Raw genomic sequence first — 26,191 nt, 5'->3', positions numbered from 1 at the left:
TCACAAAAGTCAGGTCCACCTCAAAATCCTATGGTGTGTCCTCATAGGTCAGTGTGGGCTCACTATATATATAAGGGCTATACATTAGTGAGTCTATTGGTCCCTCATATCAGGTGGCTCTGCCTGAGACTACTCCTAAAAGTTACAAACTATATGAATTAAGCTTCTGAATTGGGTAGAGCAGGTCCTCCCAGGCATGGGACCTTGTCTGGTCACAGAGCTCAGTGTACCTTTTCAAGGTGATGGGAGGGAATATGGAGGGCTTTGTGTTCCATATTGTTACCACTATCTGAATACCTAAGCCTGGGAGAGTGCCTGCAGGTTGCAGTTTTGGTGGGCAACACTTGCTTCATTCCACTCTGTCCCACTGGGAACATCTTCTCTTCCCACCACAAGTAAATGAGCATTGTCCGGGTCTGCTGAGTCACGTGTGAGAGGACCACAAAGTGAAGCCTTTCTGTCTGCAATTATCAGGATTTTATTCTGAATTCTTGCAGGTGACTTGCTGTCTCGGGAACCAGGTATTTTCCATCCGCCCCTGTCCTTGGCTGTGAACATCTGCTCTGCACCTCTTGATGCAGGGCCTTTGTATGAGCTTTCATGTATATTGAGGACTATTTGTCCAACCTGCTTCACTTCCGTCACCCTATAGTTTCCCTATGTGTCTTCTAAGCTTCCTATGGTTAGTTGCAATGAAGTATATGCAAGCTTGGTCCATGTATATACTGCATCTTGTTGTTTTGCTTCGGCGAAAGAAAGGGAAAGGTTCTTGGCATTATGTAAATGTATGTGTCCTATACGTACAAGAGTTATAAACATATTGTTCATGTCTACAAGCAGTAAACTAGTGCATGTCTGTGTAGCTTCATGCATGGATGCATATTTGCTTCATGGATAACGCGACTATGTCAGGATGTCCCTAATGACGCCATCCATAACTGGCTTTATTGTCAGTTGATCTGGTCCATTGATGAGACCTCTGTCTCCTCGAAACCATCAACTGGATATGGTTTGAATGACTGTCTGGGAGAATATCTCTTGTAATATCTGTCATACATTGGTGCAGTCTGTGAATGGCCAAACAGCGAGTTACGCCTTTCTTTCTTCATTGTGTGAGTCAATAGTCGCAAAGGGGTCATAAGGAACATTCCTGGGACCCTCTCTTCACAAACATCATATTTGTTGGCAGTTCTTTTGAAGCCTTGGATGATACTTGCATTGTGCATGAAAATGAGTATGTTAGATTGCTTTTTTCTTTTTTTTTGTGCATTTTTATTGGTGGTTACGGTTTTTCAGAACCCATGAAATCACGTTTAGAGTGTTATGTTACTTTGCCTGGTGGTCAGTCATAATTTAGAAAAAAAAAATGACAAAAGACAATAATGTCGAAAAAATAATGTTGAAAAAAAAATTATCAAATTCTTTATTTTTTTATTTATATATTTTTTTGGGGGTTTCGCGAATAAAAAAAAAGGTAAAAAAAAGGGGGGTTTGGGGGTAACCCCCTATTTTTGAATAAAAAACGTAGTGAAAAAGAAATTCAATATTTTTTGTTGATATTATTTTTTCAAAATTATGACTTTCGACATTTTGGTATTTGAAATTATCACTATAAATTATAAATTATCACTTTGCCTCACTGTTTTCTCCTTCTTGTCTCCCACTCTCAGCAACCCAAAGGTAATTTTCAGAACCCCATTCTTATGTAATACACATTTAAAATTAGTCTGTTAATATTTAAAAAAATGCATATTGTGATGCGAACTGCAACACTTGTTAAAGACTCCAATCAAGCATTCCCACTAGGTCAGTGCCTTGTCTGGGATTGCTCAAGGGAAGCCCTTATTTATATATTTTTATGAAAAGTTATAATCTGGATGATGAACCCTTGTATAACGCCCCTCTCTTAGAATCCCCCTGACCCCACTGAGCTAAGAAGTAGGTTTGTTTTGCAAATTGAAAAGGTTTATTTGAAAAACTAAACAATAGATATATATCACACTTTGGTAATAAATTAATATTTGATATCACACTTAGACATATGACAGTGAGTGATCAACAATGGATGTTGTTATACTAGCACACTGGTTTAATTACTTAGGAGTAGTATAGAGGATAAGGTAACTGAGAATGCATTATATGGTACAAGGAAATGCAAGGTGGAAAAGAAGCAACACAGGAATAAACTTGATATGATTTCAGCAAAACATAATATAATCATTTTTCCCCTTTTGGCAATTCACCCCCCCCTTCTATGCAATGTACGGAGGTGGAAGTAACACACACAGTCTTCAGGAATACAATCACAGCACAATACAAATTCAGTTTCCCCCATAGCAAGCTTAGAGAAACAGGGATGATTTTAAACACAGGCAAAGTATTTTACATGTGGTAAGCAAAGAGGGGAAAAATAGGCTAAAAATGATTTTAATTCCCTGTAGAGGTTCAGGGTGAGTGAGAGATACCTTAAATCAGTACATGATCACTTTAGCAATGCTCTATGAATGATTGTCAGGTTGCAAACGAATTTTCAGCAACGGAAAGCAAGAAGCTGCTATTTGACAAGTGAAGAAATTTGAGCCAAATCGCAAATTGCGGCACTTTTTCCGAGTGCGTCGAGCGCGATTACGGAAAAAGTATACTGAATAGGAAGTCGGTTCTGGGTTCGTTGGAAAGCCTAGAATCTTAGCTTCTAGCACAAATGGTTCAAGAGATACCGACGATTTAGTGGAGGTAGATTTTCAGAAATGAAATTTTAAAGTTTCAGAATGACAGATGACAGTTTTGCAGCTTTAAAGTCACAGAAGGACACACAATTCTATGATGTAGTTCTAGATAGGTTAAAATAGTTTGAATTAGATTATTTTAAACTAAGAGATTGGTTTTGCACAGTTCTGGCTGAATACTCACACTATATTTTGGACAGGAATGCGACTTCATCACGGATCGGGTCAGGATTGGCTGCGGTTCTCTCGCCACTTGGTACTGGTTCTGCGCACAGCGATCTGGGTCAGCTCTGCTCTGCTGGTTTGGTCTGGCACTCGGCACTGTACGGATCTCTGGACCTCTGGTCTCTCTGGATACAGCACTGCTTTCTGGGTCTGCTACCGGTTCTGGCAAAAGTTCTTGGCAAAGAATTCAAACAGCTCGCCTGGCTGTGAATAGTTTGGTTAGGTTTTGAGGCCTGCTGAAGAGAACTCAGCTTGTGGGTTAGGCCTTTGCTTTAAATTCTGGAGTCAGAGTTCTAAGTTCTGGTCTCTGTCTTTCTGGAGTCGGTCCGGATCTCTGGATGTGAAGTCGTCTGTCAGCGTGCTCCGCAAGGAAATGGAAATTGAATGTACCTACCTGTCCTGTGCAGTCTCCTTTTATGTGTTTAGAAAGTGGGTGGGTCAGCTCATTCTGCATGCCCAACCCTCTAAACTTATCATTGACCAGTTCCTCCTCTCTCCCTTGATTGGGGGAACTGAGTTGTGAGTCAGGGTGATGCTGCCATTTACAATCTATTGAAGAAACGCCCCTTTGCTTTTGCTTTAGAATTCATTCTCATAACTAAACATATCTCCCAAACTCACAAGTGGTTGACATTACATGTACAGATTGCAGATGACTTAAGGTACATTCTGGCCCAACTCTGATCTTCCTGGGGGCTTGCATTCAAAATGGCAACTTATTTTCATTTTTAGTTGGTTTACCAATGTTAAATCTTTACCCAAAATTACACAAATGTACACCCCCTTCTACACATATTCCAGTAATTTACTAGGTCTCTAGCATAAGAACAGTGTCTGTAGTATTAATAATTAGCGGGGTTCAGTCCTAGGACACCGCACAAATTGGAGTTTGGTCTCAAATCGTGAGGGCCTTTTTTCCATTTTGTGGACCCCCAAATTGCACATTTCTGTGAGCTTAATACAAGATTTTATAAGCAATTTAATCAAACATTCATTTGCTGCAATATGAATTCACACTCCAGTCTGGCCCGCCCCTAGGAACTGGGAGAGTCAGGGATCACATGTCTCTCGTACCAGGCAGAGCTCTGTTTACAGTCAGCACCCAAATCAGCATATCCTATTCAATGGAAAGAGTCTAATGTGTCGGCTGAGGTCAGCAGGCCAGGGGGCCACTCTGCATTTGGTTAGCATGTCCATGTGATCTCCTGGGCTGTTGCTGGTAAGGGCTGGTGTGAATGCTTCGCATGGACAGAGGCCCTTTGAACTGTTAATTGAATCAGCCTGCCTCCTGGGAACAAACCTTTGAAGTCCCAGTTAGCTCAGGATCCTCTTGCATTCCTGAGATACAGTTCTACTGTCAGAGTTTAGACCGCTAGCGCCAGCTTGTGTCCAAAGCTGCTACTGCACCCATTTTTTTAGGAGTTTTTATGTTATGTTATTTTGCACTTATATAGCGCCTTATATACCATTGGTATGGTCTGAAGGCGCTGGTAGGTTGAACGCCCTTGGGAACCAAAGTTCATATCAGTAGAGAGAGTAGAGAGAGTCAAAAAGGTGCGTGTGAGCACCGGGTATGTGTACAGCTCGTGCGGTATCGGTGTAATAGCTGCTTTCTAGCGGTAGGTGTGGTGGTTGAGAGGTCAGGAGTATGTGTTCGTTCTGGCAGGATTTATCCAGATCGGATGTGGCTGCGTTAGGCCTGAGGAGAACGACTCGCTGGGGGGTGCGTAACCAGCAGTGATTACTTAGAGTGATGTGGGGTGAGTGGCAAATGTTGATATGAGAACAGTTATACCGAATGGTGTCATAGTATCTCTGTGTTCTATTTGAGTGGTGATGTAAGGAGAGAGTAAGCGTGTTGGTGAGATATGATGGGTTTCATGCCCTTTCAGAGACTTCTAAATTCACAGAGAGGTTATTGGGTATACTTCTATATTCAACTTTCCACGGGAGGCTATTGGGCGTACTTCTTAATTCACAGAGAGGCTACAGGGCACACTTCTAAATTCAGCGGGGCTGTTGGGCACATTTCTAGAATCACAGAGAGGCTATTGGACACACACCTAAATTCAACTTTCTAAATGTACTTCTAAATTAAACTTTCCACAAAGAGGCTATTGGGCACACTTCTAAATGCAACTTCTAAATGCAATTCTAAATTCAACTTTCACAGAGTGGGTACACTTCTAAATTTAACTTTCACAGATAGGCTGTTGGGTACACTTCTAATTCCCTTTTCACAGAGAGGCAATTGGGTATATTTCTAAATTCACTATTCACAGTTTTATCCAAGTGTGGGCATGCTGATATTCATAATTCCATCTAAGAGTGGACATGCTAACTCTCACAACTCCATCTAAGAGTGGACATGCTATCTTTCACAATTCCATCTAAGTGTGGACATGCTAACTTTCACAATTCCATCTAAGGGTGGACATGCTAACTTTCACAATTCCATCTAAGAGTGGGCATGCTAATATTCACAATTCCATCTAAGAGTGGACATGCTAACTTTCACAATTCCATCTAAGAGTGGACATGCTAACTCTCACAACTCCATCTAAGAGTGGGCATGCTATCTTTCACAATTCCATCTAAGTGTGGACATACTAACTTTCACAATTCCATCTAAGAGTGGACATACTAACTTTCAAAGTTCTAACTAAGTGTGGGCATGATAATATTCACAATTTCATCTAAGAGTGTACATGCTAACTTTCACAATTCCATCTAAGAGTGGACATGCTAACATTCATAATTCCATCTAAGAGTGGACATGCTAACTTTCATAATTCCATCTAAGAGTGGACATGCTAATTTTCACAGTTCTAACTAAGTGTGGGCATGCTAATATTCACAATTCCATCTAAGAGTGGACATGCTAACATTCATAATTCCAACTAAGAGTGGACGTGCTAACTTACACAGTTCTAACTAAGTGTGGGCATGCTACTATTCACAATTCCATCTAAGGGTCGACATGCTAACTTTCACAATTCCATCTAAGAGTGGACATGCTAACTTTCACAATTCCATCTAAGAGTGGACATGCTAACTTTCAAAGTTCTAACTAAGTGTGGGCATGCTAATATTCACAATTCCATCTAAGAGTGGACATGCAAACTTTCACAATTCCATCTAAGAGTGGACATGCTAACTTTCATAATTCCATCTAAGAGTGGACATGCTAATTTTTACAGTTCTAACTAAGTGTGGGCAGGCTAATATTCACAATTCCATCTAAGAGTGGACACGCTAACTTTCACAATTCCATCTAAGAGTGGACATGCTAACTTTCATAATTCCATCTAAGAGTGGACATGCTAATTTTCACAGTTCTAACTAAGTGTGGGCATGCTAATATTCACAATTCCATCTAAGAGTGGACATGCTAACATTCATAATTCCATCTAATAGTGGACATGCTAACTTTCACAGTTCTAACTAAGTGTGGGCATGCTAATATTCACAATTCCATCTAAGGGTCGACATGCTAACTTTCACAATTCCATCTTAGAGTGGACATGCTAACGTTCACAATTCCATCTAAGAGTGGACATGCTAACTTTCATAATTCCATCTAAGAGTGGACATGTTCATTTTCACAGTTCTAACTAAGTGTGGGCATGCTAATATTCACAATTCCATCTAAGAGTGGACATGCTAACATTAATAATTCCATCTAAGAGTGGACATGCTAACTTTCACAGTTCTAACTAAGTGTGGGCATGATAATATTCACAATTCCATCTAAGAGTGGACATGCTAACTTTCACAATTCCATCTAAGAGTGGACATGCTAACTTTCACAATTCCACCTAAGAGTGGACATGCTAACTTTCAAAGTTCTAACTAAGTGTGGGCATGATAATATTCACAATTCCATCTAAGAGTGGACATGCTAACTTTCACAATTCCATCTAAGAGTGGACATGCTAACTTTCATAATTCCATCTAAGAGTGGACATGCTAATTTTCACAGTTCTAACTAAGTGTGGGCATGCTAATATTCACAATTCCATCTAAGAGTGGACATGCTAACATTCATAATTCCATCTAAGAGTGGACATGCTAACTTTCACAGTACTAACTAAGTGTGGGCATGCTAATATTCACAATTCCATCTAAGGGTCGACATGCTAACTTTCACAATTCCATCTAAGAGTGGACATTGAATTTGACAGGAGGATTTTGCTTGACAGCTCTAATCCTTGCTGCCATTGTTTTAATGGGCATCCTTACAGTAGAGTGGTGATGTGGAACCCCCCACAAGAAGGTTGAATCTTTAGAGTGGTCTTGTGCCCATGATTTTAGCAACTTTTTGACATCAATTAAAAACGGATTTTAAACAAATTGAAATGGACATTTTGAGCTTGCACTTCAGAGAAACAGCGGTGATTTCAAGGCGCTTTTGATCTAACAGACACTGCTATTTTTCCTTTGGTACCACCTTTCACCCCTGGCGCTTCCGGTCCATCACGCTTGCACTGGTGGGTGGCAGGTTAGGCGACCATTTTGGTTTGCGCAAAACTGCGCGGTTCTCCTGGATTCTGGGGCAAATGTGGGCTTTTCTGCCCTCTTGGATTTCCTAAGCCCACAGCACAAATGTTGTAGCCTAATAACTTGAACGTGGGTCAAGACACCCAACACACTCCAGTGTTTACATACGTTTTTGTTAGGGAAAACAAGTTATAGTATTAAATGGGCTTCATTTTCTTTGCATGTTTGATAAACATATATTTTGTTACAAAATAATGTCTGTACATCTTAATGTGAAATAACAATGTATTAAAGGCATGATAGCAATCATATTGAAATATCATACAGGATGTTCTTAAATATTTCATTTGCATAGGTATGAATAGAGATGACAATGAGCTATTGTCAAGATCTATGCTAGTTATCTTTCCATTGCACTTAAATATCCTTAGCTAACCATTGGACAGGTTGGCAGCTGGGGGTTTCTCATGTATCACACCTGAATGAACTCTGGGAGTTGCCCTGAATCGCACTGGAAGGACATGAGTGGTGGCCAGGAATCGCGCTTGGATGAACCGTTAGGGCGGGTCGTTCATGGTACTTGTAACTATTGTGAAGGTTTACCACATGCACACTATTTGTGGGGATATGCCATGCTCTTCAACTGGAATAGAATAAAAGTATAGCCCATGCTCAACTAGTGTCAATTTTTGAAGGCTAACGTGTCACAAACCATTTATCAGAGCTGGGAGAATCGACAGAGGATGACATTACCTGATCAAACAGCTGCATTTACAACAAATCTCCATCCGAGTTCCAAGTTACATTTAAATGCACCACTCTGGTGGACAACGGCCACAGGCACAGGTACCCGCACACATCAGAATACAGCAACGACTACAACAAATTCTGTCTCGCTGGTCACATAATTTTTCTGACTACTTACATCAGACTACGCCTCAACACCTCTGCCATCAGTATGCAACAGAGACCTATGACAAATTCAGACCAGCTGGACACATAATGAGTCTTTTGCACTCACGATTTCTCCTGACACCTCTCACATGCCTGACCTCGTGGGTTCCTTTTATTGGTGCTCAAACAACCCTCCAACCCCTTATCACAGACAAATGCACAGACGCATTCTAAACCTATTCCATGATTTTCCACATTTTGGACTTCGTTCCCCTAGGCCATTCTCACCACAAGCGCATTGAGACTAGAATAATGGTAAAAGGAGCTATATATAATGTCAACTGAATTACAATACAACTATTATAGTAGAAGCATGAGGCTCACTATGATGCACCAACCAAGTAAACACATCTTCGATTAGGCGCAAAGCATTGCGATGCTCACATGTCATGTGACCAGGTGTGGTGTGCATATGCAATATTTCTGAGCATATAATACGGTAATTAGGAACAAACATCTCGATTTAGGTACGACTTGCCATGTTTCGCAATACAATCACAATGTTGGAGTTTTTTCTATGTAATGTAAAACATGCAGAAACCTCCATGAACGCCAAGTATGTTGACTCCGAAAGTGTGCAGTGTTTAAACACTGTGTCTACAGATGTATTAGTGAACTGATTTGGAAAACATTGCCACAGTTGTCATGATGTGCAAGCAGAGCGATCCTGCCATGAAGTTAAAATTGTGATGTACACATGTTAAGCATGTAATTAAAAATACATACAAACTTAGAGGTTTGTTTTAAAAATCAGATATGAAAGAAGTATGTGAAGAACAACAATGTAAACCGAAAAGGTTTGACGTGTGTTTTTGTGTGGAAATACCATTTTAGAAATAGTAACACACTCTTTGCACCAACAATGCAACCTTTAGCATAATAAGGTGACCCAACTAAAACATCAACCATCGATATAACATTGTGATGTTTATGTTTTTGACATTAAATAAAAAAATAAAAGTATGTACGCTTTGATGTACGATTTTGGGAGGATGTGTTTGTGTTTTTACTTTAAATGCCACTTCTACAAAAGCTGCTTTCAGTACCCCTGGAGAGTTGAAATAAAGAACAAAGACATGTTTTATTTTTAATGTGTGTTTTTGTTTGTTATTACATCCCAGTGTTTCTTTAAAATAATAGGAGAGGGAGTACACATATCAACTCATATTGCATATTATGCACTGATAACTGGTGCTCACTAAATAGAAGGACAATTATGTTTTAAATAGTATGTCTGTGGCTAGTTATTTCTCATGTGTTTTATGATTATTACATGTTGGAACAAGAGTATTTGTGTTGAATATATACATTCTGTTGCAAAGCTTTGCAATTTATTAGACACATTTCAGGAATTGTATGGGATGTATCGTTAAAAACGAAAGCTAAACCTATGGCTCGATAAAAAATAGAATACAAAACTTTGGAATTCCATGGAAAGCTTTCGATAAGAGATAGCTAATCTCTACAAGCTTAATGTTACAGAATCCTTCACATTTGGTGAAAAAGCGTTGGATGAAGTGGCATTAAGTTGACAGTTTAATGGACCAAAACTCCTGAAATGTGTCAAGCGTTGGAAGCTAACACACCTTACCTACAGTCCCCTTGTTTGTGCAGCCTATGAGCTGGCTGACTGCATTACATATGAAATCATCAATGATAATACTCGAAGAGTGTTTCATTCATTATTAACAATATTCTTTCAAGGAAAAAAAAACACTACTGCTCTTTAAAAATGTAGAGACCATGGAGTCAAAAGTGATATTTCTCTAGACTTCACATATACATCTTGTTTTACCATGGTATTACAATAGATGCAACATAGTCAGGATTCAATGAGTATTTACAATAGAACAATATGGTAGTCATTTTTATTATTCTGTGAAAAAGGGCACATTTTGTATGAGAACACATTCCTGTAAATATGATACTCAAAGTAGTAAGCTTGCCTTGCTGGTTATATTGAAACACCTTTTTTTGTTGTTATTGAATCTGCATTACATTGTTTGAAGAAACACAGTGAGCAGGATACTTTGATACAGGGACTTTAGAAATGAAGTAACATAAAGAGAGGAAACAGTTTGCTTTATAACATAGCAAACCATATTTAACTTTGAATAAGGATAAGGTAGAGGGAAAACATGCAATTGGGTAATGCTTATGTTGAATGAGATATAAAGGGGAATCCTGGGGCAATACATGTATGAGGTACATTGTGTTTTTAAAGTACATATAGTGTGTAATAAAAAAAAGATAATATAGTCTATTTGTTAAAGTTGTAATCTTTCTAGCGTATATGATATTGTTAATTACATATAACATGACGTACTTCAGCAGGTGATTCACCATGGAAGGAAATTCCCAGGCCAAATAGAAGCCAGGACTTCAATGTTCGCTCAGTTATTAAGTGCCCCTGTTAAGATCCCTGCCCGTATGGGTTTATTTCTGTTAACATCAACTTAAATAAAACTACAAGCAAAGATGACCACCATACAATTTGGAGATGGGAACCAGAAGTAATCCTTTCTCTAGTCCCATGGTGGCCATTGCTGTGACGGAGATGTGCCAGGAGAACAGAGTGTTCCACATGGTGGCGAGAGACAAAGGAGCCCAAGGTAAGTGGGGTGGGTGTGGTGGTGGGATGGTTAAATGGGGTATGGGGTAGAAGGAAGTAAGGGAAGGGAAGCATGGAGCTTATTTACTACATTCCAGGTAGGGAAGTTGGAGGCCTCATGCTTCTGGGGAGGGTGGGAGGAAGGAGGAGAAGGGAAGCAAGGAGCACACTTACCTCTTCTCAGTAGTGAAATTGGAGACTTCACACTTCCGAGGAGGCTTGGAGCAGAGTTTTTACCATGAGATAAAATTCCTGTCCTGAGCCTCCTGATTAGCTGGGAGGCTGCCAACCTCCCCAACCCCTCTGGGGTGCTAATATGATATACAGGCAATTTGTATTGCATCTATATCACTATGTGTGACATGCCCATGCAAATGTGATGTTTGACATATTGTTACAGAATAGCCATCTTGTGAAGGTGAGAGAGCAGATGCTTTCCTGATTTTTATCAACATAAAATAATGCAGGTAATTCTGCTTATGAAAGGGGGCGGGGGGCGGCTGATCAGATCCCCCTTCCTTACATTCTCCACGCCACAATTAGAGGGCAGCAATGTGCCCTTGCTGAGATAGTGTGCTGACACCCACTGTAGCGATGCAGGGCATGTTCAAAGGTCCAATGTGCATTTTTGGCTGCTGCTGGAACAGGGGTAGATTATCAAAACTTTTTTGCACAAGCAAGGGTATGCATTAGCACATCTCCTCATTTGTGCCAAAATAGTAGCTGCCCAATTCACAAAGTGCTTCTGAATGAGTGCATCATAGATGTGCTCATTTAGATATGCCCCTGCCCCCATTGCATTTGTGCAAATAAGGGAGTGGTTCTGTGCATTTAAACATGAATCCCAAGTTAACAAATTCAATGCGTTTCAATGTGGAGAAAGGAGGTTAATCCACCTATGCTTATTGAGAACAGGCACAGGGGAAGGTGTACATCATGGCAGGGTCATCACATGGCTCATGGCTGCCACACTAGCTTTTCCATCCCCCAAACGGGGATGCAAATACTTTTTGTTGCGGTTGTTGGGAACATGTCAATCACGGTCCCAACACTAATGTGTCTTTTAGTCACCTTTGAACTCTCAGAAGAAAAATAAGAATTGACTGGACATCTGCTGGGGATAGCGTCTAACCCAAAATTATCTGCCAGGGAGGTGAGGACAGGATGTATCTAAGGTAGAGGAGAGCTCTGTTCCCTACCCACCCCCATGGATCATTGCGGTTAAACAGTTGTGGATCACAGCCTAAATGCTGGCTTCACTAGAATCAGCACCCCATTCACTTGAGGTAAAGGATCCCCTGTAGGTGCCCGTTAAGCTATCTTGAGTATGAGTGCTGAAAAGAAGGGGTCACCCTGACCTGGAGCCTTTGTACTGGGATTTACAGGAATGCAGAAGGACAAAAGCAGTGTGAAAACCTGTTTAGTACCTGAAGACATATTTGTGCCAGGTCCACCATGCTCGATGCATATTAAGAGATGGGGTGCTGTGTTTGTCACTCTACGAACCTTCAAATCACTTGCTGTATTGATAAGCTATGCTGATGCTGGTTCAACCCATTGAAGCAGAACAACTCATTTTGAGCCAATCATGGTTTCTACATTGTGGGATCAATTGACGCAATTACTGATTTGACTGTTGGAATAATTTGACTTGTCTATCTCAAATGCTGACTCAACCCTGCAAAACCATCTCCTCTCCACCAACTCGACCCCTTCCCCAAAACACTGGATTCCATTGTGTCACCATCCCGAATGTAGATTGATCGATAACGGGATGGTTACAACTTATATATCTCAATGCTGGCTCGACTACTGCAACAGTGCCCAGACGCGCAGCTCGATACTGTTAAGCGCAAAGGACAAAACAAAGGTACTGTTGAAATACCGTACCCAATTACCATATTTTAGAATACTAGTGTATTTTAACCCCCTTCTTTATCTTTTATTTTTGAAGACAAGTCCTTCAACAGTGTCATTGTTGTCAATCTATTTCCTGATGAATATTTGAAGAAACACTGTGAGCAGGATACTTTTGAGTGTTCAGTAGTCCTTAGAAATTAGAGGAAACCGTTGTATACATTTCTATTTATAACACAGCAAACCATCTGTAGCTTTGAATAAGGATAAGGTAGACTGCAGCCTTGCGATTCGGTAATGCTTATGTTGAATGAGCTATAAATGGGAATCCTGGGCAATACATTAACATGTACGAGGTGCAATGTGTTTTTTTTAAACTGGTTAAAGTTGCAATCTTTCTAGCCAATTTGATATTGTATATTAAATAACATGAAGTACTTCAGCAATAGCCCCTGACGGGCAGGTGCTTTACCATGCTTTAACATGGCAGGACATTCCCCTGGCCAAACAGAAGATAGAGCGAAGAGAGGACTTCAATGTTAGCCGAGGCATTACCTGCCCCTGTAAAGAACCATGCCCACATGGGCTTATTTCTGTTAACATCCCGGGATGTGGTGGCGGGATGGTTAAATAGGGGACAGGGTAGAAGGAAAGAGGGGAAGGGAAGCACAGAGCTCATTTTCTTTATTCGCCCTTCTGAGGAGGGAGGGAGGAAGGAGATGAAGGGAAGCACTGAGCTCATCTACCTCTTCCCGGCAGGGAATAAGAAGGCCTCATGCTTCTGAGGAGGCTTGGAGCAGGGTTTTTACCATGAGATAAAGATCCTGTCGCAAGCCTCCTGATTAGCCAGGAGCACAGCTCGATACGGTTGAGTGCCAAGGATAAAAATATAGGTACTGTCAAAAGACCCTACCCAACGCCCACAATTTATAATCCCAATGATGTTTAACCCCTTCCTTACGTTTTATTATTCGAAGGCATAGCCTTCAACAATGATATTGTTGCCAATCTATTACCTGTACTCCCCTGTTCATCTACACAGCGTGCCCTTTCACAAAAGTCTGCATTCTCTGTGGTTCTTTTAGAGGGGTGCAAGCAACAGGCGGTTCATGCCAAGTTATTCGCAATCTGGTAGTCTTTATGAAAGTGAGGCAAGGTGAGTGACTCATTTTGAGTATTACTTACTAAAGCTTAGTTCCTTACGTAGTCTCAGCTTGCATTGTTCTTGCCATATGTGAGTAGCAACCACATGGTTGTGGTTGCATTATTGGATCCATCTAAAGTAAGTTCCTGGTGCAGTGACATCATGCATAATGAAATCCCTTACAAAGGTGCTGATAGCCACAATATCCAGGCAGTGTATGTAATCTAATCATGCATAATTAATGCTGTTGGGGTTACAATTAGTGTACGACTAGTGAATGATATATATATATATATATATATATATATATATATATATATATATTCATGGCCATATTCGGGTTACTATTGCCTTAGTAACAATGTATTGGGCATAAACACATATTTAGAGGTTCAAGTAGCTACAGTTGTCCATGTTTGGCAAATATTATAAACATGCATGTTTAGTGCAACCATAAAGGTTACAGTTAAAGTCCGATTGGTCTATGTTTATTTATATGTACTTTTAGGGTGTATATTTGGATTACTTTTACGTTGATAACAATGTATATGATTGGGTAGATTGACCAGAATGGTTAGCTAGTCATCAATGGCAAGCAATCAAAATATTTGTTCATACCATGCCTGTAACTATTAACTCTATGTATTCATTGAAGTTCCTTTTGTTTCTGGTGGTGATGTGATTTGACAGTACCATGTCAACTATCTACCAATTAATGTCTTCTTCAGTATGGATATACTCCTAGTAATGTTTGACTAGGGATGCTTTCCTTGACCTTTGCTCCACTATCTTGACATTCACAGCAGAGCTTGCCTACATGTCTTACGCCACAAGCACTAGTTACAGGAAATTGCATGCCCAGATTCACACTCAGTCATTGGTTTCAAGACCATGCAGATTTGCCTATTTGAAAACAAGTTACTTTCTTTGTGAATCTACATATAGTATAGCTCGCATCAGGGGAAGTAGCCTTATAAAGGGGCTAGATCCCATAGGGTTGCTTGCCTCTTTCTTTTGACGTTATTAGAATATTGGGAATGAACCAGCACACAGACTCTTTTAAGTGCAAAGATAGATCAATTCACTTTGGGAGGATGCAACTAGATCAATTGGCAACGTTTCTTGTCTCTTTTGATTTATGTTCATTGTATTAGGGCCATAGGTAGTGACACATACTAGTTTATCATTAGCATTGGAGCTCTCATTATGTTGTTTATTCAGCAGAGCCTTATGACAGGTGTATCTACCGTGTTTCCAGGCACTTCATTCCTGGGATGACTTTATAAGGGGTACTGCATAGATATGCAAATAGATATTTCCCATCAGGGACTTTTTGCCCATGTTCAATACTAATAGAGTGAGTCTCACATTTTCTAACAGACATTTCTATACATACTGCAATGTATATACATGTATATTGTCCTTTTACAAGATGCATCGCTACTAGGTCAACACATCATTTTCACTAGCCCAAAAACAAAAAAATATCAATTTAGAAAGACTGCTCTGTGATCGCACATAGCGGTTTTTCTAAATTGAACTGTCAGCCCCTGCCACACACAGGTGCGGGCAGTTGCTGACAGGCTGACAAGGCATGGCGAGACACAGAGGTCTCTTTGTGTGTGTGTGTCTGTCTGTGTGTGTATGTTCATGTACGTATGTGTGTAGACCTGGTGTGTGTTGTGCTGGGAAGGGGGTGGTGAGTGGGGTAATAGGGAATTGGGGGGTTGAACCCCCCGTTTTATATAACACCCAGCAGAAGAGGGTGGGGGTGGGGAAGGGATCACCTTGGGTGGTGATTAATTATATAGTGCCTCCTTAGTAGTTATATTGGCCTAAGCCTATTCGTGCTGCACGGAAAACCGCATTGCAAAGTTCTGATTTATGGGTTAACTTTGCCGCCATTTTAAAATACATCCGCCATTTCGATTTCCACTTGTGTGCTCTTCGTTCTAAAATGGTGGACTATGTTTTCGACTTGCAACCAAGCCTTCCGAGCTTTGAGTTCTGTTAATATTGAGGCTGTCCGAGAGCCGACTGTTTAGACTAGGCAAAGAGACCTTGCGCTCCATATGAACTGTCATCTAAGTGTTGTCTGCGCTCACAAGCCTTATCCTTGCATAGACGTTGGGACAATGAAGAACAAACTTCAAACGTATGTTTTAACTAAACTGCATTGTATAGGAATGTGGAATAACGCTTACCGCGGGATCCGAGAACATACATCACCATTGTGCCTTCATGGAAATGCAAACCTATGTAAACCTTTCCATAATATAGTATAATCTGTCTGTGAACTAGGAACAAACTCTAGACCACAAATTATTAACACGAAGAGAGGCTGGACAATTTTACACAAATGGTATAAAAGCACAAATGTTTTGATTTTCAGGACCTCTCCCGCCTCTCCTTGTCGGCTGGTACACACTGCAAGGTAGCTATCTGTTTTGCTTTGTAAAATGTACAGTAATAAAAGATCTGTGAATCTTTTAGCCAGTGATTGGTGTATTTCCTTTGTGGTACTCAGCCTCGATATGTCTTTGTTCTTTGAGATGGTGCCCGGATAGGGACCCTCAAGATTGATGCCACCTCGTTGAAGAGTTGGAGAGTTGACGCGGCTATGGGACCGGGATCGGACGGTGAGAAAAGGGGGCCCCTTTTTTGGATGAGACGCAACACCTCAACAGTACTGCACGATCTGAGCCCTGGACGGTGAGCACGTGGTCCGAGACGGCATCTTGACGAGGGTCCATATATTGAGGCGGGCAGTTTTGCCGAAATCACCAACCATGAGGGTCCTTTGTCCTTTGTAATTCGATCAGAGCTTAGTTTGTCCTTTGAATCAGGTGAGATGTGCCCTGATTTCTAAGTATCCTGATATTTGGTTGTAGTATTGTACTCGCGAGCACAATCGGTGCTAGGTAACACCAGTAATCTCCAGTAATCTGACATGCCTGAGATATTGTCTGCCTGTTTCAGGGCATTATTCCGCAGAGACAGACAATCTTTGGAATTTGGCCGTCCGGCACCACAGGCGGGGTCACTGGTATGTACTATGTACTGTACGTACGGCATTGGTAGTATAGTATTGAACGATATTTGGCAGAGACAAACTAGACATGCTCCCGAACTTCAGTGGCCAGTCAATCGTAGTTTTGAGATTGCCCGAATAGAGTATTTAGAATCCATATTGTTAAAGAAAAAAGCTAGACCTGCAGCATTTGATGAAGTACACAATTGGAAAAAGGAAGCTATGCAGCAACTTAAGAGTAAAGAGAAGCATGCACGTCATCACATGTCAAACTCAGAAAAGGCATTACTGACAAAGACAGTCAGAGTCTGTTAGAAACATGGATAGAGCTTTTCAACTTGGTATACAGAAAATATATCCGTCTTAAGATTTTCATACCTCAGATGAGTTAATTGATAAACTCTTAAATTAATGTAGGCCTGGTGCCTCTGCACCACCTCCTTATGTACCTATTCCTGCTGTCGCTCACATAGCAATTCCTGTCCTTCCTGTTGTTCCTCCGCCACCAGTTTTTGCTCCTCTTCCTATTGTTGTTCCTCCGCCTGTAACTCACCCTTTACCGACTGTTACTGTTCCAGTAAATCCGTCTTTGTTGCCAGTAGTAGTGTCTCCAGTACCAGGATTTATCTACTCTCTCTTTTCCAAGCGGTTCTGCTTCGCTTGTAGCTGATAAAGGGGCAAGAGCTGAATCAAAAATTGTAACACGGAACACAGTTTCCAAAGACAAGATGAGAAATTTGAATGCATGGGCTAAACAATGTATAGAGAAAGGTGAACAATCTACTGTTTTAGCTACACTCCTTAATTTAGAAAGTATTCCCGATCAGAATGTCTTTATTGAGGGGATGGGGATACATATGGCTGTAATGTGGAATAGATAGGCGGACATAGATGTCCCACAAGGGTTGAGAGATTTGAATGTTTTAGCTTATTCAAGGGATACTGCGGAGAAAGTACATGAGCGTGTCGAGAGGGTTTTTGAGTTTAGAAGGGAGTTAGAATGGTTACAGAATGATGAAATAGATGGTGATAGTTTGGACACTTTTTATGTGGAGAAACAGTTCCTTCCTCCTTCTAAGTCAATGAGTGAAGAAACGCGAATTTGCACAAGGGATGCGCTTAGATGGATTTCAGATATGTCGATATCTCCCGCAGAAGTATATGATACATATAGTCAGTATACTCCAGAAATGCAGAGGAAAGTGTTACAGGTATGGTAGAATACCTGCAGGTTGAATGTATAATTAAAAAGGTTTGTTGTCCCGCAGAATTATTGAATATTTATAAAAGAGCTTTTGCGTCAGATACTGCTTCCACCACTTTAGTGCTCGATTTGGCTCTGTTGCTTAGTAAACGTTCGGAGTCGAGAGTGGTTCCTCCGACATTGGTTCCCAACGTTGAGATTCCGGCTAATGTTGCAACAGGTGCAGCAGCCATCGATATTGAAGGTCATTATGTATCACAGTTTGTTCACGTCACGTTCTCAAGACAGGAAGTGAATACCAATAGAGAGTCGATTCCAGACATTAGTAAGAATCCATCAGGGTTTTACAAAGAAATAGAATCTGTCCTACATTTGTGGATTCTTACTTTGGGTGATATAGATGTGTTGTTCCCCATGATCCTACCTGCTGATTTATGGAAACAGATTAGGACTATAGATGATCCAGCAGGGTTAGGTGACACGTGGGTTACCTTCGCTAGGTTAGATGGAGAAAGGAAAGCTGGTGAAAGACCACTGCAAGTGATACTGACTTTGCCAGATAGAATAGTTACAAAATAAAAGACTTTGATTCCAGAAATAAGGATTGTTTGGGACAAACCCACTGCTTGTACCCAAGGAAAATCTGAGGGTGCTACCGAATTCTTTAATCGGTTCAAACAAGTGTTCTCAGATTTTAGCGGACAAGATTTGAGCCCCGAGTCAGGGAAAAGATTGTTTGTGGATAAATTTGTGTGTGGTTTGTTGCCGGATATCCAGTCACAAATTATGACTTCTGAGAGTGCTTGGCAAGCCAAATCACAGTCTTAAGTATTGCATATGGCTGAGTATTATGAGAATAGAGTCAATAATGAAAAATAAAGGATTGAAAAGAAAAGGGGAGATCTAAAAACCAAGGTATTATTGCAACAGATGGTCAGAGGGCCTAGAGGTGGAAATACACAGTTTTGAGGTCAATTCGTTCCACAAAGTAATATGCTGTTGGGTCCTGTACACGCGAACCAATGTGCTTATTGCAGACAAGAAGGTCATTGGTCAGCACAATGCCCGATCCTCCAGCAAAGGTTGAATAACACATATGGTGTCATGGGTAGACAATCCAGAGGCTGCCCTGGGGTAGGGGGTCCTGGTAGGAGCCAGTTCGCTCATAATTCTCAGTCTTTCTCGCAAGATTATCAGCAACCTAGTATAGATAGCAGCAATATTTTTGATAATCCTTCAACTGCCTATCTCTTTGAAGATCTTGTTTTCGATGATATATTGTTCCGTTGGGACAGCCCGAAGCACGGTCTGGAACCGCCGCCTATTCCCGTTAATCAGAAAGGTCCTACATTGAGATGATATTGGGGAATAGGAAGCATCTATTTTTGATAGACACAGGAGCACAGAAGTGTTCCATTGATCATTCACGGGTTCCAGACATTCCACTGTCAGGGCAGAATAACATTTCTGTAGGGTTTTCTGGTACACCAGTGGTTAGTCTGGTTTCTCTGCCGGTAAGGATTTCACTGGGTCCATTCACAGACCACTGTCCGTTTCTTCTGACAACCAACTGTGGAGAGAATTTGTTGGGGTTGAATCTGTTGAAGGAATTAAATGCTGTAATTCATTGTTCTTCAGATGGAGTGCATGGAGTGCGTTTGACGATTTCACTCAGCAATTTTCTGCCTCACAGTTTCTGACTAGACCTTTGCCGCCAGAATTTAGTGAAGTTCCGGCGTGTTTATGGGCGGTTGACGACAATGATGTTGGTATTTTACAAATTGAGCCTGTTAAAATTGTTTTGAAACTAGGAGTTAAGTTGCCACAAATTCCACAATATAAGATTTCAGTTAATGGTGAGCAAGCCTTGAAGTGTATAGTTTCCGACTGTGTACATCGTGGGGTAGTCAAAGAAATTGCAGGAAGTTTGTGCAATAGCCCGATTTTACTGGTGTATTAAAAAGGGGATAATGCGATTCCTTTCCGTTTCATCATCGATTTTCGCGCTACCAATAAGATTGTTGCTCCACAATTTCCAATTGTGCCTGATGTAACGACGATACTAACAATGATTCCAGCTTCTGCTACTCATTTCAGTGTGGTGGATCTTAAGAATACCTTCTTTAGCATTCCCATACACGTGGATAGTAGATATTTGTTCGCGTTCACCAAAGGGGGACGCTTGTTTACATTCACCTATGCACCACAAGGGTACACAGAGAGTCCGAACATTTATAGTAGGGCTTTTGAAAAAGCAGCTCGATACTCTTGAGTTGCCTTCTACTTGTACATTGTTACAGTACGTGGACGACCTTCTCTTGGCTGCAAACTCAGAAAGTGCTTGCAAGGAAGGCACCGTTTTATTGCTTATTCATCTAGCAAAACATGGGCATATAGCTTCATTGAAAACGTTTCAGTATTGTCGACAGGAGGTCGCCTATTTAGGCTATCTCCTGTCAAAGGAGGGAAGAAGATTGACACCTGAACGAATTAAGAGCATTTCTGGCATGTCTGTCCTAAATACACAAAAGGAAGTCAGTGCCTTGATAGGAATGGTTTCTTATTGTAGACAGTGGATCCAAACTTCTCACTAGTGATAAAACTAATGTTGGCATTGACAAAGAAGAGAATTTCTTTGCCACTACCGTGGAGCTTGGAACACCAGAAAGCTTTTGATCTGCTCAAGACTGCACTGTGTTTGGGCACACCAAATTATGATAAGGCTTTTGTGTTGTATGTGCATGAACGTGATGGATGCGCTTTGGCTGTGTTAATGCAGGAACATGGGGGAAGAATAGAACGTGCAGTTATTTTTCCTCCACACTAGATCCTATTGCATGGGCTTTGCCGAGATGTTTGAGAGGAGTCGCTGCTTCTGCTGCATCTGTAAAACAAAGTGAGGGTATGGTTCTAGGCCATCCTTTAAACATCATGGTACCTCACTTTGTAGATGTTCTATTAAATAGAACGCAAATGCAACACCTTACTTCTGCACGATTAACAAGATATGAACTGATCGTATTTGCACCGCATATTCAAATTAAAAGGTGTTGCTTGTTGAATCCGGCTGAATTGTTACCTCTTCCGCAAGATATTGCTTGCAGTGACGAAATGCCACATGACTGCCTTTATACCACAGAGCAAGAAACTAAAGGCAGGATTGATTTGAAAGATACACCTCTGAATGATCCACAAGGGGAGCTGTTTTGCGATGGCTCCTGCTTCAAACTTCTGGATGGTACATCCACGGCTGCTTATGCCATCACTACATTAAGCACGATCATGCATACCAAGAGAATTTTGCATAACTCTGCGCAGACCGCAGAGATTATTGCACTAACTCGAGCTTGTGAACTTTTAGAAGGGCTTAGAGTTAATATATTTACCGACAGCCAGTATGCCTTTGGGGTGGTTCACAACTTTGGCAGACTTTGGGCTGAAAGAAGTTTCTTGACCTCACATGGAACAAAAATCCAACATAGCACCTTGATATTTCAGCTACTCTCGGCACTTGACTTTCTACTCAACTAGCAATCATGAAGTGCACCGCACATCAGAAAGTAGTAGATGATGTAGGGAGAGGAAACACTTTTGCTGACGGATAGCTAAACAGACTGCTTCTGACATATATTCGGAAATGTATGTTACTAAGGAAGCCATGAATACTTGTACAGTAGATGAAGGGATTGACTCGTTAAGGAATATTCAAGCTGATGCCACTTTAGATGAGCTTCAACACTGGGATGAGGGTTTGGCAAGGTTGGATGAGGAAGGTTGTTGGGTAGATAGTTCAAAGGAAAGATGGATGCTACCCGATGCATATTTCACCACCATGATCACAATGGCTCATGGTCCCACTCACATATGTGCTAGGAAAATCTGTAAAGTGTCTGGGTGAATTTCAATATCTCAAAAACTGCTGAGCGTTTTGTCCAGAGTTGTATAGTTTGCCTACAGCATAATGCGGGGAAGGGTATGACGACACCTAGGGGTAGTTTTGGTCCCTCCTCTGTGCCTTTTGAAGTGATTCATTTCGATTTCATCGAGATGGAGCACTGTAATAACTACAAATATGTCTTGGTAGTCATTTGTGCCTTTAGCAAGTGGGTTGAAGCCTCCCCCGTTAAAGATGCTACAGCTATGACAAAGGCGAAAACCATGCTTAAGGAATATTTTCCTAGGTTTGGGTTGAAAAGGGTCATCTGGTCGGACAATGGTCCACATTTTATCGCTGCTGTTATTCTGCAAGTATGCGCAGGATTACAGATCGATAAACGGTTCCATTCGGCTAGACACGCTCAGAGCACTGGACTTGTAGAACGCCATAATGGCATTTTGAAAAACAAGATTGCCAAGGTCTGTGCCAGCAGTAGTCTGAAATGGCCAGACGCCTTACCTATAGCACTACTATCCATGCGGACAACCCCACAGACTAGAACTGGGCTCTCCCCCTATGAAATAATAATGAGGAGGCCAGCTAATATTTGGAACTTGCCTAAAGCTAAAAAATTGAGAGTTGTGGAGCATTTACTTTTATCTGAATACTGTGGCCAGTTAACTCAAAACTTGTATTTGATTTACCAACAGGTGCGAGAAGCCCTCCCAGTTAAATACGAGGGGCCAGGTCACAGAATTCGACCCGGTGACTGGGTGCTCACAAAGTCATTTGAGAGAGCATCCAGCCTCGCACTGTGCTGGAGAGGACCATTTCAGGTCCTGTTAGCCACACAGACTGCTGTTTGAGTAGCAGGAAGATGACACTGGATACATGCTACACACATCAAGAGGATACCTTTCCCTTTGCTACACGACAGAGAAGACAGAGAAGATGACTGAACCCGTGGGGCCTGGGGAGACTGCTGCTTTGTCTCTGAATTCTTCTTCGGATCTTTCTGTACCCTTGAACGACCTTGCCTCAGTTTCACTACTTCCATCAGGAAGCAACGACACACTGTTCGCAGATCACGCAGTACCTGGAGTCTTAAGGTACGATCTGTGTCCAGGGCACTAGACTTACATCACAGCACGGCTGTGCCCACAGGAAACAACTGTTGAACTTGTCCTTTGCCACTTTTGTGCTGAAACATAAGTAACTGGCTGGGGCCAGTAAAAGTTATCTTCAATCAAGATCACGTGGTCAGGACAGGAGATCACCAGCAAATGAACTACGGTGTTTATCACAGAAACTTTGCGGGAAAGAGCTTCGATGAACAAAGCCTGTCGCTATCTCTACTCGTACGGAGCAACCAATCGATTGTGTGGCTAACAAAGACATTTGACAGAGAAATACATGGTCCTTGAGGATGTATTGCTTTCTTGTAATTATGTTAACCGGTCTAACAGTAGTAATTGCTCTTGGGTTTTGGTTTATTGAAGGGGTGCGTCCACTTGAAACTTTTATACCCACTGAAAGTGTTCCCACTATGTCTTCTCCTTTTGTGCACCTGCATACTCTATCTCCCAGGGATTCCCAAACACAGACAGAATCATCACAATAATATGCTTTTGTTAATTATGAATGCGACTCATGCAATCTTAAACAGAACTAATTACTGGATATGTTTGCATTTGCCACAACACGGGGAAAAAGGGTTGGGCTGGTATATTTATCCTTTGCCTCTAACTACTGAATGCTATGCCTCTCTAAGGGCATTCTTCTTTGGTTGTTGGAATGATAGCATCTCAGGGAATTTTGATACGACTAATTTCAATAAATTTGGAAGGCGAGTCCTGACACCTCTTGGATGCTCCCTTTTCACGAATAGGAGCAAGCTGAATGTTGCTTCTATTAGGCTGTCCGATAAACTTTCTAGACATTTCCAATAACTAATTTCTTTCAAGATGGCTCCCGTAGGTAATCGGGATGCCACGCCTCCTTCTTATACTATTAATCACAGCCCCAGCTCTGTTTCCTTCTGCATACAAAGGAATGGTTCTCAGTCAATGGGTACTTTTGAGGGTTGTACCAATATTGCAAACTTGACTTGTGAGGACAGACCTTTGTATGTAGGTGATCCTGTTTATTTCATTTGTGGCAATGAAGCTTATCCTTGGCTACCTAGGGATTGGCAGGGTACTTGTTATTTAGGTATCTTGCTATCAGGTGTATATGTAGCTAGCACCTCTGAGATCTCTAGGGCTCGTCCAAGGCTGGACGAGAATGGTGATACTCCTTCACAAGTCATGGGTGATGTAATGAAATAATTTGTGCCATTTTGGGGACAGATCATGAATTGTGAGATATTAGGAGACTAGCAAGAGTATTGGAGAGAATCATCAACCGGTCCACTGACATACTCTATAATATGACGTTAGAACAGAAAACGATTAGATTACTGGCTCTACAGAACCAGATGGTGTTAGACGTCATCCTGGCTGAGCACCGTGGAGTATGTCAATTTGTGGAATCTGCTTGCTTCGTTTTTGTACCTTACTCCTCCCCTACCATATTTAAGGCAATAAAAAATCTGCATGTCCTCAATACAGAAGTACATGTTCCTAAGGGAAACTGGAATCTGGGTGCTTGGTTCTGGGACTTTTTATGGTCTTGGGGATGGAAACTCTTTTCAGTCTTAATGGTAATCCTTGGTGTACTGTTGTTCTGTTGTTGTTGCATACAATGTCTTCCTGCCATATGGTTGATGTTAGTGGGATGTTGTGACCAAACTGTAGGAACATTAGGACCAAAAATATATGCACCTGAGAAGATGACTAATCTATTTGTAATGGAGGATATTACTGTCAAAGATTTGATGGCAATTGATAGATCTGATGAGTGTGATTCAGGATGTACGGACATTGAAACGTGTAGTTACGAGTAAAGCAAATATTTTTGAGGCTCTTGGCTTAGGCCAAAAGGAGGGTTTGTTAAACGGTAATTATATAGTGCCTCCTTAGTAGTTATATTGGCCTAAGCCTATTCGCGCTACACGGAAAACCGCGTTGCAAAGTTCTGATTTTTGGGTTAACTTTGCTTCCATTTAAAGATTCATCCACCATTTTAATTTCCACTCGTGTGTTCTTCATTCTAAAATGGTGGACTATGTTTTCGACTTGCAACCAAGCCTTCCAACCTTTGAGTTCTGTTAATGTTTAGGCTCCCCGAGAGCCGACTGTTTAGACTAGGCAAAGAGATCTTGCGCTCCATATGAACTGTCATCTAAGTGTTGTCTGCTCTCGCAAGCCTCATCCTTGTATAAACGTTAGGACAATGAAGAACAAACCTTGAACGTATGTTTTAATTAAACTGCATTGTGAAGGAATGTGGAATAAGGCTTACCGCGGCATCTGAGAACATACATCACCATTGTGCCTTCATAGAAATGCAAACCTATGTAATCCTTTGCATAATATTGGATAATCTGTATGTGAACTAGGTACAAACTCTAGACCACAAATTATTAACATGAAGAGAGGCTGGACAATTTTACACAAATTGTATAAAAGCACAAATGTTTTGATGTCCAGGACCTCTCTCACCTCTCCTTGTCGGCTGGTACATAATGCGAGGTGTTGGGAGCCAGATAGCTATCTGTTTAAACTGTACAGTAATAAAAGATCTGTGAATCTTTTAGCCCGTGATTGGTATATTTCCTTTTTGGTACTCAGCCTCGATATTTCTTTGCTCTTTCAGAGCATGTCATATTTCACCATTTTAAACCTGACACAAAAACGGGCGAAAGAAATCAGTCTTTCTTGTGTTCAGCCATTAACATGCGGAAATATAGCATAAAACCGAAACATCATACTTGAAATCATTGAAGGACCAGCACTAAAAGGGCTAAAGTCTTTGTGTGATATTGCGTATTGTTGATGCTATCTTCATATTTACTTTTAAACCCTGTGGCAGTCAATAGGTAAACAATAGTTCTTGGAGCACTAGGGATACATTATCATAATGTGCATTGCATACAGACCTTTTAGGCAGATATAGGATTAT

Source organism: Ambystoma mexicanum, chromosome 6q (assembly GCF_040938575.1).
Source record: "Ambystoma mexicanum isolate Mex_15411 chromosome 6q, UKY_AmexF1_1, whole genome shotgun sequence".
Taxonomy (NCBI): domain Eukaryota; kingdom Metazoa; phylum Chordata; class Amphibia; order Caudata; family Ambystomatidae; genus Ambystoma; species Ambystoma mexicanum.
Note: the sequence above shows the minus strand (reverse complement) of the source record.